The 18,494-nt window shown below is 42.5% G+C and overlaps 1 protein-coding gene across 1 annotated transcript in view; it reads right to left on the bottom strand.

Annotated features, from left to right (window-relative positions):
- Window positions 1–18,007, bottom strand: part of THRB (thyroid hormone receptor beta) — a gene marked incomplete at its 5' end in the record, with an annotated part of 203,396 nt that extends 185,389 nt beyond the window's left edge. Inside the window, 2 exon segments of the mRNA NM_001287311.2 lie at window positions 17,292–17,353; window positions 17,975–18,007.
- Window positions 18,008–18,494: the final 487 nt, after the last annotated feature.

Raw genomic sequence — 18,494 nt, 5'->3', positions numbered from 1 at the left:
GACATTCAGCTGACCTGTTGATTAGTTCCAAAATGCCCCAAGTGGACACTGTCCTGTCTGCCTGACACAGACACCTCTCAGCATTAGCTAGCATACCACATGCCGGCTATGGCCCGTGCTGGGGGAGGGAGAGGGGGGTGGAATCCCTGCTTGAACAGGGAGTGGGGAGGGGCAGGGGCAGGAAGCCAGGCAGACGTCACTGTGCCTACAGTTTCTGTTGGAGCTCCAGCCAGGGAGCAGAGCGGTGAGGCCAGCCCTGCTCTGGAGCAGAGCACACCCCCCCCCCCCCCCCCCCCCAGGCTGCAAAGCATCTGGGATGCTGGAGGATTTGAGTTTTAATTAAAACAGGAAGGGGGCTGGGACAGACATTGCATAAACCGGTCTGATCCAAATCAGTTAAGTCTGATACTACATTCAACCAGGTTTATCTCCAACTGGTTTCAGCCACTTTCAAACTGGTTTATGTGCACTGATAGTCTGTTCTGTTACAGGTATAAACCAGTTTCTGATTACTTAAACCAGTTTATGTGTAATGTCTGTCCCTAACCTATTAGTCCTTGTCAAGCAGATCATTTTTAACTCTAGTGCCTCTTATGAAAGTCCAAGCCTGCTCACATCACCAGAAACATTTTCTCTGATTTTAATAGGCTTTGCCCAGGAAGTTGTGCTCATGCCTTCCATTATCAATGAGGGCGAAGTTATGTGCATGGCTAAAACCCATGTTGTCAGTTCATTTTCCATTTGCTACCATGCACTTCAAATCCATTCATAACATTTCAAAGAAGCAAAAAGTAGTATTAAAAATTAATCAGCATAGAGTTTTGGATATACCATCAGCTTCCCTTTCTTGCCCGGAAAATGTATAGAGGCAGAATGAAGGATAGATTTTTACAGTTCCTTCCACAGTCCGAAAAGCTTTCCTAAAATCCATATGTCGTATTCTAAAACAGAATCTGCCTCTAAATTTCCCCATATTATTCTGTTTTGCCCTTCAGATTATAATTCCTTCCTACAGATGTCATGTATTTGCTGGTGTCCTTTGCAGCCTAAAACAAAAGCCAGAATTTAATAATTAAATAAATAATAATTTGCAAGTAAATTATTGAAAATGCATTAAAAATGCTCACTGTTATTACTCCTTCCTTGTCAGTTGTTGCCATTAAGATAGTTTCCAGCATTGGACTGAATATATCAACATAATTTTGATTTCATACCAGCTACACACTAGGAAAGGATTAACCTAACTAGTACTTGAAACCTCTCAATGAGTTTCTAAAGTTGAATATTGTGGTTAGGGGGAGAATAGGATTTAAGGAATTACATTTAATGGAAAATTTGTACTCCATAACTGGAACCAGTTCCATCATATAATGAAGCAGAATATTATACCAGTCACTGAGAATATTTAATTGATGGGGTAAAGTATTTTACCTTACGCTGAATACACTATAGCATATGAAATGCATCATGAAAACTGATAGGCAAAGTGATAGTTCCTATCTGGAAAAGCTGCTTCTCAACTCTCTACTAGTGACAAAAGTCTCAGTGCATGTTCATTGGATAGCCTAGACATTTTGGGGATTTACAAAAGGAACAGATGAAATACAACATGACAATTAAAGGCTAATTATATCCATCTCGCAACTGGAAACCAGGTGGTGTGAGCCAGAGAAAACACTGAAAAAGCAACAGCAGAAGCTTTCCTTTGGCTCAGTAGATGGATGAGTAAGAACTCTTTGACTATATCCTGAGGCCCCATCTATAAAACCAACCCTTGATAAATTCAGTTGTGGATGAAGAGTTATAATATGGCTTACTTCTGCCTGTCTATGTAGACAAAGACAAAATCCAGTATTACTACATTTTCAAAAAACAAACATACCTTATGGTCTGATCCAAAGCTCAATGACATTCATTGGATCCTTCCCATTGACTTCAATGGTCCCTGAATCAGACCCTTAGACCTCATCTCAATCCTGCTCTAAATTGAAGATTGGCTGCTAGCTCATCCAGTTCATTTTCCTGGCAGGGCAGATTTTACCTTTAATGCATGCTTTCTACTATTGTTCACTAAATGTTTAAACGTTCAAAGCAACAGGGCTTCCACCATCCTAGAAGATTATTCCAGTGTTATTCCTGGGGAGACTTCACCAACCTAATACATCTCAACATTATGCAGTTTTTCTTGACATTCAGCCTAATTTTCCCTTTTCTTCCATTTCATTCTATTTTTCTTCATGGATCTTTAATGCACTACCCAAAATAAAACCTCTCTACTCTTGGTATTCAAACTTATCATAACAGTACACGAACCATATTCCTGCTATATGAAACCTACATTTTTCTCTTTCAATCTATCATTGTATATTTCCCCTAAGTGCACTGGTCATTTTGTTACTCCTTTCAGAACACCAGTCAGACTGCACCAAACTGGGCACATCTACATGAGACGCTAACTGCACAGTAGCCTAATAACACTGCACAGTACCGTGTCACAGGGCAGGCAGTGCTAATAGGCTACTGTGCAGTATTATTAGGCTACTGAGCAGTAGGGTTACTAAAAAGGTGTTCACCAGCACTACTACACAGTAAGTCTGATTGCTGTGCATTTATTTAGTACTTGATTATACAAGTACTAAATGAAATTAGAGTAGTAAGCACTGTGCATTAATGAACTTGTAGATGTACCCAGTGTCATAATTAAGTTCAATAACTAAATTCAACAATTGCTAAAGCTGTAATTAGAGCCTTCAGTCACACCTGGGCTACTTCATGCAATTTCCTAAATCTTCAAATAGATTCTGTTAGATTTTCACCTGAACCAGAAGTCAGTAAAATAAAGTACGTTTGAGCTACTGCGAAAAAAATCTAGATTTCTACTTTCCATATTATCTTAAGCAGAATGAATGGGACTACAGAACCATTCAAAATTATGTTTGTTTTCCGTCTTATTCAGATTTTACTCTTTGCATCCTTGTTCTTTTTCTTCTTGGCTACAGTTAAACACAACACTTAATTATCTTACTAAAAACTGTATCTGAAATATAAAGGGCTCCCGGGTTTTTGTTTTGTTTTTCTAAATAGATGTGACCAGTTTCCAGTACAGTTAAAAATAAGTTGAAAACTCAGAACAACAAATCCAGTCACATAAAAGGGAGTCTATCGAGCTCAGCTTGCCATTTTCTGATTCTGGAAGCTGCAGTATTGGTTGCCTAGGGTAGGGAAGACTTCTTGCCATTTTCATCAATCTTTGACTGCCAGCTAGTGTGAAACTCATGCCATAAATCCCAGTAGTTTCCAATGGGTTCATTCTCAGATGTGGAATTCATGCCAAAAAAAGGCAACTTTCTACATTTCACAGAGGTAACAGCTAATGTAGTTCTGTATCATGGCTAATCATGAGTAGGTTGCAGAGTATTTAATTAACACTTTGAATAAAAAGTTAAAATGTCAGCAGTTAAAAGTTAAAATCTTTCATTAACTGGGGGGGGAGGGGGAGGAAAAATATTAGTGTTGATCCCTATCATGCTAAGGAAAGCTATTTTGAGAACTACTGTTCTGGCATGGCATTGAAATATCTTTTTCTTCTTAAATCTATAAATTCAATAAAACACTAGCTGGAGTGAGGAGCTGGTGTTTTGATTTTGGCAAAACATCAGTCATCTGTTTTTTCCAACACAGGTAAAATCTTGCATGCTTGTGGGTAGAATATGCATTTACCACCTACTAATGAAACTCATTAAAAGACAGGGAAAAGTTCCAAAGCTTCCTATGCATGCTTAGTGGAATTTGCACATCAACAATTTGCACACAAAAAAGAACGGTCTTTCTCCTTTTCTTGGAAGAGATTTACTAGCAATGTTGTCATTAAGTTTCATGCTACTAAGACTTCATTACTTTTAAAAGTAATCTTAAATAATTCAACTATACTTTTCATAAGTGACTAAAGGACACGTTGGGCTGAAGTACACTCCTTCTTTCCTTCTTCCCTTCTTGTTCTCTTGCTTACTTAATACACAGAATTCAGTATCTGACAACTTTTTCATGCAGTGCAGTAGAGGCTAACCTCTTTGGCAGGTATGCCACCCTGATCCCCTTCCTCTGCCCAACCTGCTGCTCTGCTTTCTACATTGTACTCCCTGTCTGGTCTCTCACTCTGCTTTCTGCTTCCTAGCCTGTGCTCCCTGCCTGATCTCCTGCTCTGCTTTCTCCTTCCTTCTCTATTAGCTGCTGTCCTGCCAGTGCCATGTGTGGCATCCATGCTACAGCATGGCCACCCCCCAGTAGTGCAAACTAGTAGAAAAGGGAGAGCTATTGGGCTATAAGAACCAGAAGACTTAAGACTGGATTAACAGAACACAGTACTGGAAGGAGAGGGAAAGGGAAACAACAACAACAAAAACTACTACCACCACCACCACCATCTCCTCCTCTCTGGATGCTGACAAACCAGAATGACTTAAAAGCATGGCTAGTCATCATTGTTTAAATCAGCCGCAGATTTTATGCAGATCATCTCTGAATTCTGAGCAATTTCTAATACAGACAAAAGGAAGTGCAGTAGGGGTTGCTGCAGGCTTAACGGAACTAATGATATCAAGAGGATAGTGATCTTCATACAGTCTTTATACTTGTATGCATGTCTGCAATTATTCAAATATTTATGCTGTTCTGTGAAATGCTGTGGAACAGCTTTGGTTCAAAAAGACTTTTTGACTGTTGCTTAACATTGTGTGCAGTAGACCAAAATCTATGGTTGCTTTCAGCCATGGTTGCCGATGTGATCCTGAGGTCACTGCTTTGTAAAATGATGCCAGCAGCACAGTGACTTCTTTTTCCAATGCATCCATCAGGTAAAAGCATTCTGATGTGATCCTCAGAAGAGGAGAAGTCCTCAACTCCTGCACTATTTCCTGATGTGCCTCTCCACCAATGCTGGACTTTTACATGCCACACTCTATGCAGAGGAATGCAGGAGAGAATAGATGAAGCATATGTGCTAAAGTGTTCTGGCTGTCTCCCCTGCTGACAGTGTAGCTTATCGGTCTATCTAACTTTACAATTTTAAGATGCTCTATTATATATGTAGATAGATAGATAGATAGATCAATCGATCTGTGTGCTTGTGTGTGCATACATACACATGTGTGCACACACACACAATATAAAATATGCATATACATACATACACACACTATATAGATCTATACATGCACACACACAATTGTAAAAATTATAAAAATATATATAGTTATTTAACATGGAACACTGCACAAATGTAAATCTCTCCCTGTGGCTGCAGCACATGCTGGCCACATCTATACAAGATGCTGACTGCATAACAGCCTGATACTACTATGCAGTAGTGGCACATAGCAACAGCTATGACACAATGCTACTGTGCAGTAGCATCAGCCGACTGCGCAGTCACGTAGGACTTGTTTATAACACGGGGGCCACATCTACAGTCGTTACTGTGCAGTCATGTAGTACTTGTTCATACAAGTACTTGTAGTACTTAGATTCATAGATGTTAGGGTCGGAAGGGACCTCAATAGATCATCAAGTCCGACCCCCTGCATAAGCAGGAAAGAGTGCTGGGTCTAGATGACCCCAGCTAGATACTCGTCTAACCTCCTCTTGAAGACCCCCAGGGTAGGGGAGAGCACCACTTCCCTTGGGAGCCCGTTCCAGACCTTGGCCACTCGAACTGTGAAGAAGTTCTTCCTAATGTCCAGTCTAAATCTGCTCTCTGCTAGCTTGTGGCCATTGTTTCTTGTAACCCCCGGGGGCGCCTTGGTGAATAAATCCTCACCAATTCCCTTCTGTGCCCCCATGATGAACTTATAGGCAGCCACAAGGTCGCCTCTCAACCTTCTCTTGCGGAGGCTGAAAAGGTCCAGTTTCTCTAGTCTCTCCTCGTAGGGCTTGGTCTGCAGGCCCTTGACCATACGAGTTGCCCTTCTCTGGACCCTCTCCAGGTTATCCGCATCCTTCTTGAAGTGTGGCGCCCAGAATTGCACGCAGTACTCCAACTGCGGTCTGACCAGCGCCCTATAGAGGGGAAGTATCACCTCCCTGGACCTATTCGTCATGCATCTGCTGATGCACGATAAAGTGCCATTGGCTTTTCTGATGGCTTCGTCACACTGCCGGCTCATGATCATCTTGGAGTCCTCTAGGACTCCAAGATCCCTTTCCACCTCTGTGCCACCCAGCAGGTCATTCCCTAGGCTGTAGGTGTGCTGGACATTTTTCCTCCCTAGGTGCAGCACTTTGCATTTCTCCTTGTTGAACTGCATCCTGTTGTTTTCTGCCCACTTGTGCAACCTATCCAGGTCTGCCTACAGCTGTTCCCTGCCCTCCGGCGTGTCCACTTCTCCCCATAGCTTTGTGTCATCTGCAAACTTGGACAGAGTACATTTGACTCCCTCGTCCAAGTCGCTGATGAAGACATTAAAGAGTATCGGTCCAAGGACCGAACCCTGCGGGACCCCACTGCCCACACCCTTCCAGGTTGAGACCGACCCATCTACCACGACTCTTTGGGTGCGACCCTCTAGCCAATTCGCCACCCACCGGACTGTGCAGTCATCCACATCACAGCCTCTTAGCTTGTTCACCAGTATGGGGTGGGATACCGTATCGAAGGCCTTCCTGAAGTCTAAGTATACAACATCCACCCCTCCTCCTGTGTCCAGGCATTTCGTAACCTGGTCATAGAAAGAGACTAGGTTGGTCAGGCACGATCTGCCCGCCACAAACCCATGCTGGTTTCCCCTCAGCATAATTTGCCCTGCCGGGCTCTCACAAATGTGAGCCTTGATAATTTTTTCAAAGACTTTACCAAGGATGGAGGTGAGACTGACTGGCCTATAGTTGCCTGGGTCTTCCTTCCTCCCTTTTTTGAAAATGGGGACCACGTTAGCCCTTTTCCAGTCTTCTGGGACTTGGCCCGTGCGCCACGAGCGTTCGAATATTCCCGCCAGTGGCTCTGCAATGATGTCGGCCAGTGCCTTCAGCACCCTCGGATGGAGCCCATCCGGGCCTGCTGATTTAAAGGCATCCAGTTCTTCCAAATGACTCTGCACCACCTCAGGATCTATGTATGGAAGTCTGGCGCCTTGCTGCTGCCTCTCTACAACCCCAGTGAGAGACTTGTCGTGCCCCTCACTTAGGAACACTGAGGCAAAGAACTCGTTGAGGAGTTCAGCCTTGCCCCCTTATCTGTCACCAATTGTTTCTGCCCATTTAGCAGCGGTCCTATTCCTCCCTGGGCCTTCCTTTTACTCCCAATATATCTAAAAAACAATTTCTTGTTGTCTTTTACTTGGGTTGCCATCCTCAGCTCCATGGTAGCTTTGGCCCGCCTAACTGCCTCCCTACAAGCACGAGCAGAGGAGGTATATTCATCTTTAGTGATCTCACCCTGTTTCCACTTTTTATGTGCTCCCCTTTTGGCCCTACTTGTACTTGTATGAACAAGTACTACATGACTGCGCAGTAACGACTGTAGATGTGGCCACCTTGTACCAGTCTACTGCAACTAAAGTCAATTCTGTCTTTCTGGAATGTGTATTAACACAAACAACAGGTCCCTGCTGCACCAGATTTACTTTGGTCTAGAGCATTACTTAATTGTTAAATGTATACAATAATACCTTATTTTAAAATAACAAGCCCCAAAAAACAATTTTTTCATTTAAAAGGGGAACATGCCAAATGACCACGTTCTCTCACTGCCTCAGAATTCTCCTGAATCATGAATACGAGTGTTATGTAACAGTACCCACTATGCTTACATCTTATTTGAACAGACATTACATAAGCAGCAGAGTATTCCTCTACCACTGAACTCAACTTTAAACTAGTATATAAAGTAAAAAAGACATGCTTATTTACTGTAAGATGTTAGTGACAAAGTACAGAATTTTACATGGAGGAGGTTGGCAGTAATTATGTAAACAACGTTCAGGAAACAAGATTCAATGGCTTTTAAACACAGTCACACTGTGTTCAATCTCTTCCGTATGAATACAAAATCCTGGGCTAGTAATACATTTGCTGTGAGTCACAACTCCCTAGACCAGAACTCAGCTGGATTTTTTTCTTTCATTTAACTGTTATTATGATCAGATATTAACTTTACTTAAATTCCAGGAAATTCCATCTCAAATCCTCAATGATTTCCTAAATTAATTTCACAGTATCATGTACTATTGTTCAGTAGCAGAGTTTCTTCTTTGGTTTTGAAGATTTTTTTTCTTTACATTAAGTTACTTTCCCACAGAAAGAGGCAGTAATAATTTGATGCCTCAAATAAATTTGCTAATGGAGAAAGTAATTTTCTCTCACTGCATGAGAAAAAATGTTCTTTCAGAACTCAGATACCTTTTGCAGAACTGAGATATCCATTAGCAACAACTCTGTGGAAGCAACTGATGACTTAGGAGGCTGTTCTGAACAGCTGACTCTTCACCTCTCAAGCTGTCTCCTCCCATTTCTTTCTTCTCTTCTTCTTCAAGAAATATTAGTAGGTTGCTACATGTTCTCATGTAAATAATAGTATGTATAACACCAAGACATTTTCTAACAAGTGCCTGTTTGCATGGAACATAAAAAAATACTTTAGACAAATGCAGGAAAAAGAACTTTGCAGATTTAACACAATGCTAACTAAACCAAACATTTAGGCTAAGGACAGAAGTTACACATAAACCAGTTTAAGTGATCAGAAACTGGTTTAAACCTGTAACAGAACAGAAGTTCAGTGCACATAAACCAGTTTCAAAATGGCCAAAACTGGTTTAAGATAATCCTGGCTGAATGTAGTATCAGACTTAACTGATTGACGTCAAAACAGTTCATGGAACTTCTGTCCCAGACCCCTTCCTAGTGTAGGTTAAATCAGAGTCCTGCAGCAACTCAGCATGCTTGGCAACCCTGGGTTGGGCTCTGCTTTCTGCTCCAGAGAGCAGGGTTAGCCCTGCCCCTCTGCTTTCTAGCCAGAGCAGCGAGGGCTGGCTGACAAGGGGGGAAGCCTGGCTGGGGACTGCAACTGGGTCTGCCGGAGAGGGGGCAGCCCCTGCCAGACCGTTCCCCTCTAGTGGAGTGCGGGGAGGGGGGATGCATGCAGGCAGGCAACAGCCTGAGAGTGACTGCCCTCCCAAGAAAACCCCAGCTGCGTGCCTGGAAGGGGCTTTAATCCACCCTTCCCCAGCTCAGTGTACTGGCACCAAGCCCTGCAGGACCAGACTGAGAGGTGGGAGGTGTTGGCAAAGATATGGCACAATCATCATATGTATGTGCTGGAGACAGAGGAACAGGAGAGGGCTGCCAACAGCTTGAGCAGGTATGACCAAAGAAGGGAGAGAACTACATTTACATTATAAAGCAGAACCTGTAAAAGGTGGGAGACTGGAATATCTAAGCAAGGACTTTCTGAATACCTGGCTGTACGGAGACACTCTGCCCTCAGGATTACACAACACTTACGCAAGGCTCTCTCTTATCTTTTTAGTTTATTACATCCTATTTTAAGTTAGACTAAGCTATGTGTGCTCTCAATGGCTAGGGAGAGACATTCAAAAAGCCTGAGCCTGAATTGATTCAATCTTTGTAGGTTAATCTAACCTGGCTAGACTGAACTGGTTTGTAACCGGACAGACATTCTCTCTGGACTGAGGAAATTCAGGCATGTGCCTGCAGTGGCTCAGGCTAAAAGCCAGGGGGCACTAGAATAGCCTTCTGTTCCCTTCCAGAGTGCTGAGCTGAGCTGACAGGGTGAGGGAGGAGATATGTAACCAGGCCCAGGCAGGGTACTCTAATTAAGGAAGGGTGAAAACCCGCACCCTGCCTGCACCAATCCCAGGCTTTTCGCTGTTGGGTGATCAAGAGGTGGGAATGTTGCCAGCCCCCTGTTAGCACTGTGAAGGGGTACACAGTGCATGCACCTGTTGAGGATACGGAGCTTTTCAATCTCCCTCTCCCTGCTTCTTCATACTGTCTGCAAACCTTACAGGGCTGCAAGCCAGCAGAGGGCTGATAACAGTGTTTATCACTTCATCAGCAAAACAAAAGCCTCTCTCCATTAGTTCAAACTCTTCTTAAACAGCTTACCAGCTGACCTGTTGACTAGCTCCAAAAAGCCTTAAGTAGTCACTGTTCTGTCAGTGAAATTGAAGACACACAGAGACACCTCTCAGCATTAGCTAGCATACCACATGCCTAGGGTCCATGGGGTTGGGGGCTGTGCTGTGGGAGATGGGAGGGAGGGAAGGGGGGATTGCTGCTTAAGCAGTGAGGGGGGGGGCAGAGGGAAGCCAGGCAGACCCTACTGTATCTGCAGTCTCTGCTGGAGCTCTGTCCAGGAAGCACAGGGGAGGGGCCAGCTCTCCTGTGGAGCAGAGAGCATGCCAGGATGCTGGAGGATTCTGGTTTATCTTAAACCAGCAAGCGGTCTGGGACAGACATTGCATAGACTGGTTTGACCCAAATCAGCTAAGTCTGATGCTACATACAACTGGGTTCATCACAAACCGGTTTCAGCCATTTTCAAAGTCGTTTATGTGCACTGAACATCAGGACTAGAGACAGACATTACACAAACTGGTTTAAGTGATCAGAAACTGGTTTAAATCTATAACAGAACAGATGTTCAGCGGCAGTGGAAGCAACAGCGACAGCGAATGAACTGAGAATGTAAACCCCAAAATCGAGGCCAGGACTAAGAGACTGTGATTGGGTTAGGGAAAGGACTGCAGGCAGGTGCGTGGGAGCATTTATTTTAACAGGCGTGGACTCTTTAAATGTGATGTGTGAAGAAAAGCTTTTGCTTGATGCTACATATATATATATAAAAAAATCTTAGCTCAGTCAAAGGTTTTTGGTTGTTCTGTTGTGTGCTTGAGGTTGCAAAGTGCTGTATTCAATACATGATTGCTTCAGAGAGAGTACTATTCTTGTTCAATCTTTTATGAATTGAATGCCACTACCTTTTTACCGTCCCCCCTCAGTCTGGTAGTGGCTGCCCCCCCTTGAGTGGGGAGTGTGGGGGGGAGGGGGACAGAAGCTTGGCAGGCACTGCCCCCCCGCCCCAGGCAGATCCAGGCTGGGGTCTCCACCCTCCAACAGACTTGCCTGGGTTGGTGTCTAGCCATGCCCCCTCCTCTGGAGTACAGGTGGCAGGGGGAGTCTTACAGGGCTTCTCTCTTCCCTTCCCTTTGGCAGTGGCTGGCAGGTGTTCTCTAGCACCCCTCAGCTTCTGACTTGAGACACTGCAGGCATGTGGCTGCACTTCCTAAATCAAAAGTGAATATCTGTTCATTTGCTAATTGGTTCAATCTGCACAGCTTAGACTAGTCTGAAAAGACTGAATCGATTCAGCCTCTGGCTTTCTGACTGTCTGTGCTTTGCCTTAATCAACTTCCTTTGTCTAGAAAATATTCAGCTGACCATAGATCAGAGTAGCTGAAGCCAAAACTCACAAACCAATGGGAGTTTTTCTACTAACTTCAGTAGGCTTTGCATCATAAAGTTTAGAGATGAAACATTTCTAGCTTGTTGTAAGGTAATCCTGATAAACTAATGTTGTGGCCTGAGGTATAACAAATCAGCTGGGAACCTAGGGCAGTACAGCAGTAGACTTCCAGCTCTGCTAGTAGCTGTTATTTTCCTTCCCCCCTTTCCTCCCTCAACCATAAGTCAGTGCTCAAGGCTATAGCCCCAGTCACCCTGCCCTAGTTATGCTACTGGTTGTGTGTATGTTGCTCATAAGGACTTGTACATGTAAAATAAACTGTATGGGCCTAGATCTTATTTCACCTACTAGACATCTAGGCCTGTATGGCTGCTTATCTTTAAAAAGTTTCAGTTCAGGAAAGTTTGCCCTGGTAAAATTTGTCCCCATTATGTCCTGGCAAAGTGCATAGCTCTACCATTCTTTCAATGGGTAGCCTTATGGGCCTCAGGAGTATGTAACAACTTAGTAGGGAGTTGCCAACAGGTAATATTAGATAAAAGGACACAGCTCATTCAGGAAGGACAATTCTAAAAACCAGCATCATTGACTTCAGTGTAAAATATGTAAGATGAAAGAGGAAGAGGATGACCCACCCACAATTTACCCAGGAATCTAGTTGTAAGTGCATTTGCTTAGGAAGTGGGAGAGTTGGGTTCTAGATCCCAAACAGCTTGATGGTACTGGAACTCATTCCCAGGAAAATGCACTAACCCTTAAGCTATAGGATAGGAAAGGCTAAGAAAATGTTCCTTCCTTTCTGTTGAAGCTGGACCACTGGCTGGAAAGGGTCATGGAGCCAGGATACCAGCATACAAAACAGACTCTGAACTGGCAGCCTAGTGAGGAAAGCACTCCCCCTAGGATGAAGGGAGCCCTGTGGCTTCTGCTTCTCCTCCCAATGTCTTTTATTCATTTTGCATTAAATAGTCATGGAATACAACACATGAACAAAATTAGGATAAAAATTAGTGCCAAAATCCAGAGCTCCCTCATTTCCTGAGAAATGAACCTTAATGAACAAAAAGGATATACTTCTTGCTTGCTCACCTTCTGACCACATGAATCTTTCATTCCCATATGAAATACAAGTGACATGTAAGAAAGTGTTTGGATGTCAATATTAAAACAACAATGTGAAATCATAGCAATGACCTAACCATGTTAATAGTTAAGAGTCAAAAGTGATATATATTTTTTCCAGTACAACATAACATTTCCTTTTGACAGTGCATAATTTAATTTCTCTAGTAAAATCTTTAGGAGCTAATTCTACTTATTTACATATTGAAGGATTTGCTATCTTCAATCCAGTAAAACCAGGATACATATCCCTGCAGCAGATAAGGAGTTTCTTCCTCCATATTTTCCACCAATCAAAATGCAGGGCCTTACACATGCAAACACACATATATATTTTCTTTTTCATTACTGTTTAAAATGGATCATAATGAAGCGGGAATTTTACACAATGTACTGAAAATTAGTGGTCTAGTGGTACAATAACGTCAAATACACTAGATGACTACATAATAATCCTTGGCCTAAAGATGGCAATTAAAAGACACTACCAGAATAACTGGGGGAAATCATTTTTCAGAACAAAATGAAGGATTTCTCAATTATACTGCACAGGTAGCATGATAACCTGACCATTAGATTTCAATCACCTTGGTAAAAATTGCAAGTCACTCAATAAAATTAGGTCATATCATGAAGCCTTCATCAAAGCAAATGAGAGTGTGTCTTGAATAAAGATTGAAAAAAATGACAGATCTGTCCCATTAATATTATTGGGATATATTGCAAGTACATCATGTTACTAATTCAGATGCACTCTGCCCACTAATCACTCTCTTAAGGAATCAGTTCAAAGGCTTTTCAACCTCACAGGATTTCCCAGTCTGTCACCCTAGCACCTCACTAATAGTTTGGGAAATTCCACACCTGTGGCAGCCAAGATTACATATAGGCCTTTATGAATACACGGATTTGAAGACCCAAAGGAACTATTACGGTCATCTACTCAGACTGCTCGAACAACATAAGCCAGAATACCTTCTCTAGTACTTTTTGTAAGAAGTCCTAAACTAGAGGATGAATTAGAGAACGTCTTGTAGGCACCCTCTGCATGTTACAGGTATCACACAATCAACTGGCTAACTGTGAAATTATCTTATGGCCAGCTACATCTACAAAGTAGCTATCACACAACAAAAAGTCCAACCAGCTACAAAGTTAGACCTCAGAAATGTCTACTAACTTCATTTAGTTAGCACTAGCTTTAATTTGCACTTTTAGCAGGGTCTCACCTATGGCTGGAAGCCCCATCAGCTGACAGGGCTCACAGCCACAGGGGTATACCATGAAACCTAAGCCTGTGCAAAGCGGCTAGTATTCGCTTCAGATTCAGCCAATTCAGGGGACAGTGATTCAATTCGGTGATTCGAATCACTGTCCTGAATCGATTCAGCTGAATCCGATTCAAAGATTCGGCCACCGCCAAATCGGCTGAATCTCCAAATCAAACAGGCCCTGTGCCCCACCCACTCTCCCAGCCCCATCCATGGCTGCCCCACACAGCCCCAGCATCCCAGCTCTTTAAAAAAATTAATTAATTAATTAATTAATTAAAAGTTGCTCTGCACTCACTGGCTCCTGCCAGGCCAGGGGGGAGGGGGGGGGCCATCCCTGCTGCCCCATGCTGCATGGGGGGCTCTGCCATGAGCCCCCATCCCTTGCCTGCTCTCCCAGCCCCGACAATGGCTACCCCACACAGCCCCAGCATCACAGCACTTTTTTTCTTTCTTTCTTTTTTTTTTTAAAGCCCTGCATTAACTGTCTGAAGCCAGGCAGTGGGGGAGGGGGCGATCCCTGCTGCCCCTCATGGTCCTGCGCTGCATGGTGGGCTCTGCCATGAGCCCCAAGAAGCTCTGATAGCTGCTGCAGCAACTGGTGAGCACAGGGCTTTTCTTTCTTTTTTTGCTTTTTTAAGAGCCAGGGTGCTGGGGCTGAGCAAGGGAGCCATTGACAGGGCTGGGAGAGCGGGCGGGGGCCAGGGATCACTCAAGGGGGCTGGGAGAGCAGGCAGAGAATGGGGTCTGGTGGAGGTCCCCCCCATGGTCCCCCCCTCCCCCAACCCCCACCCTCGCCCTCTTCTCACCAACATGGAGTCTGGGTCCAGCTCCCTGCAGCAGCAAGTGGGAACTGCCCAAATCTTTTCCAAATTGATTCAGATGTTTTTATTGGTCTCCCAATTTGATGCAGATTCAGGAGATTTGGCCTCCAAATTGGGCCGAATCTCCTCTGAATCGAATCAGCACCCAAAGCTTTGCACAGCCCTAATGAAACCCCCAGGCCCACGTGCACAGCCAGGACCAAGAGTCCCACACCTGACAGGGTTCTCAGTTATGTCTGCACCATACTGTCAGGTGTAGGGACTTTCAGTCCCGGCTGCACATAAAGCTCTTGGTCCCGGACGTGTGTGGTTCAGTGAAGAGGGCTCCCAGCCATGGAAGCCTACTTCTTGCCGATGCAGACAAAGCCAGGATCAGGCTCCCCCTATTCTGACAATAAAGCGTGATTGGATCTAATGTGCAATCCCACAATCACACTCACAATCATGATTGTGTGGATTGCACGTTAGATACAATCATGCCTTTACCTGCCATGTTGAAGGAACCTTAGAAAGGCAGCCAATCTTTAATAATTTAAAATGATGGATGATCCATAGCAGTCCTTGATATAAGTTAACAATTCTTAACTACACTCAGCATTAAACACTTACAATATGAATTTGTCCAGTTTCCATTTTTGGCCACTGGATTATATTCTGATTTTGTCTGCTAGATTTAGAAAGCCTTCCATTGTCTTACTAAGTAAAAATTTATAGATACTTAACAATTTAATTGCCTCTTAAAAATTATTTTCAGTAAGGTTGAGCTCCTTAAGCTTGGAATATCCAACATGTTTAGCAATTAAAAATAGGGCATTGTGGGGTATTGCTATTAGGACGATGCAGTGTTTGGGCATCTGCACAGGGATTCTGAGCATGTGCATCCATCTGGAAGAACCCTTAATTCTAGTTGTCTAATGTTAGAGAAAAGGTATTTAATAACGTTTTTATCAAGGTCATTGATACACATTTAGAATGTCCTATTTTTCTCTCTCTGCTGCCCTAGGTTTATCAAATTACCATGAATAATGGCATCCCCCCTCTGAAGCCCTGAGATGTTTTGAGAGAACTGCAATGAGTAGGACAGCTTTTCATCTCCAGTCAAACAGTTAAGTTCAAAATCAGCCTAAGCAGCAGATACCAAAAATTGATGTTGACATCTAAAGGCTGCTTGGTAGCCCATGTTACATGCACTGGAACTTTCCTACGTCAGCAACATCACAATACAACTGAACAGTACTAAGTAACACCCTTCTTGGCAGGTCTAGGACAGAATTTCAAAGAAGATGAGAGTATGCCAATTCAAGGTTCTGCCACATTTTAAAAGCATTTAATGGGAAAACTCAGAAATGTCCAGCTCCTGTCATACCTTATTATTGCCATAGATGTTTATATACTTATACTATGGTAGCATTCAGAGCCTCCACTCAAAGTCCTTTTTCTGCTAGGTACAGTACCATAAGCACAAATGTACACACTTCTTTGTACAGGTGAAAAAGGTGGAAGGAGTGAGAGAGACCTTCTGTCTTGTGACCTTATTTATAAGTCAGGAACACTAAAAGCTGCTCTGCTTAAAATCAAGAAAGTCTGCTCAAGACCAAAGGCCTTGCTGGGACTAGCTGCTTCAAGTGGCAAGAATGAACAAGTAATTTCCCTCCATACCAGTCAGTATACTGCATCAAAATTCATGTTACCCTGTATACTCCAAGGCCTTGAATTAGAGTCATTTTCAAAAAGGTCCTTAAAAGCAGCAGCATACAACATGTGAATTCACACCCGTTTCTTTCCGCTTCCATGGGCCAGAGCTGCTACATACTACTCCCAACATCAGACTGCCAGTGAAAGACACAGTACTACTCTCATTATTACAAGAAATATCAGCTGCACTTAAAAGTATAGACTAATGAAGTTCAAAAATCCAGCACTGAGGTATCTGCAGTTTACACTAATTTTGTTACACTTTTATATCTGCTACAGCAAAAAGTATGTTATGATGCCTCATTAGTATTTTACAATGTTTTATTCATGCTTTTTTCATTAATGCTTCACACTTCTATTCACTTGTGATTTCAAATAGTTTACATTTAACACAGCGTTTGTAATTTCTCATTGACTTGCCCTCCTCCTTCTATGGATACAGCTTCCAAGCCAGAAACACATTTTTTGTAAATACAGTAGCTTTTTTGGTTTTAGGAGTCAGCAAGTTTGACAAACCTCACTGAGATGACACTGCTGACACTGCTACTGGGAGGGTTTGATTTCAAATCAGTACAGTGTATCTAGTTAAGCTTCTGAAATGTTATCAGTTGACAATGGCTAAAACTCTTATCAGTTTATAATGGCTAACTATCAGGAAAGAGTGGGAAACAAAATGCCATTTTTCAACTACCAACTGAAAGTGCTCAGACATTTAAATAGCATCATAAACAGGATCACAGTGCTGCTGCCTGTCAGAACAGTTGCCCACCAAAAATCTGATTGTATGCAAATTGACTTTGTGGCTACTTATATTTGTTCTATTTTCTGTATACAGATTGCATAACATAGCACAGACATCACTATCCTCATCTGTAAATGAACAAATAAAACGATAAAAACCTGCATCATCTCTCTTCCAGTTGATAATGTCTGGGAAGGCCTTTTTGTCTCTTCCCATTTACCTACAAGACATATACAGAAACGGTTTCCAAAATATTATACAGAAAGACCAAGAGAGTCCACTTCAAGGACAGTATCTTTGTGTGGATGCACAGGTATTTATTTACTCATATAACTCTCATCACCCAACATTAGTGGTGTTACAAACACAGTAACCATGCAACAAGGCAAGCACTTATAAACATCTCAAAATATAAAGACTTTCTGGGTGCAAAGTTATTTTTGTTAGCAGCAACACTATTAGTTCTTTTTTCAAGCTGCAAAAAGCTCTCCTTTCAGGCAAACAAGTTAGCTACCAAAATAGCAAAAATCGCACTATACACTTAAAGAAATAAATCTCCCTTAATGGCTTAAGACCAAATAGAAGTTTCCAAATGTGGGCAGGCAGCCTGCAGGGATTTAGAGACTGCACTAGAAAATAATCATTCAGCAACAGCAGCAAAAAAGTCTGAAAAAAATTAATATGGTAGTAAATACAAGAACTTCTTTCCGATTTACATGTTAACATATTGACCCAAACTATCTGACATCATCCCTGAAATGTAGTTTTTGTAAAAAAAAAAAAAAAAATTCAACAAAAGACTAATGTGAATATTTAAGTGGAAATAGGATAAAAATATTACCTCAGTAGATCTTCATTTTCAATTCTTTTGCTGAAAATAATAGAAAAAAGTTGTATTAAAGATCAGTGTTTTATAAATTCTTTTTGAAGCTAATCTTTTGTCTCAACTTCAATTTGCACAAAAGCCTGTATTTTTTCCTGTACACAAGTAGATTTCATAGTGAATTATTCTCATCAAACTTAGATGGGAATGTTTATAAATCTTAACAAAATCTGATCACAGTCTTGGCACCAATATTTGAAAACCTGTAGGAATATTAACAGAAAAGTTATTATTGATCTAACAAATTTGTATTTTGAACTGGAGGCTGCTCATATGCACCTCTGTGATGAAGTGATACTTATAATGGTTTTATTTCAGTAGCTTTCCATTGCAGCGGGCCAGGACTGTTCAGTAGGGCTGCGCGAAGCTTTGGGTGCCGATTCGATTCGGAGATTCGGCCTGATTCGGTGGCCAAATCTCCAAATCCAAATCGAATCAGGAGACCAAATAAAAGGTCCGAATCGATTCAAAGCTATCT

The sequence above is a fragment of the Alligator mississippiensis genome, chromosome 5, assembly GCF_030867095.1.
Source record: "Alligator mississippiensis isolate rAllMis1 chromosome 5, rAllMis1, whole genome shotgun sequence".
Lineage (NCBI taxonomy): Eukaryota > Metazoa > Chordata > Crocodylia > Alligatoridae > Alligator > Alligator mississippiensis.
Note: the sequence above shows the minus strand (reverse complement) of the source record. Positions and strands in the feature narration are given on the sequence as shown.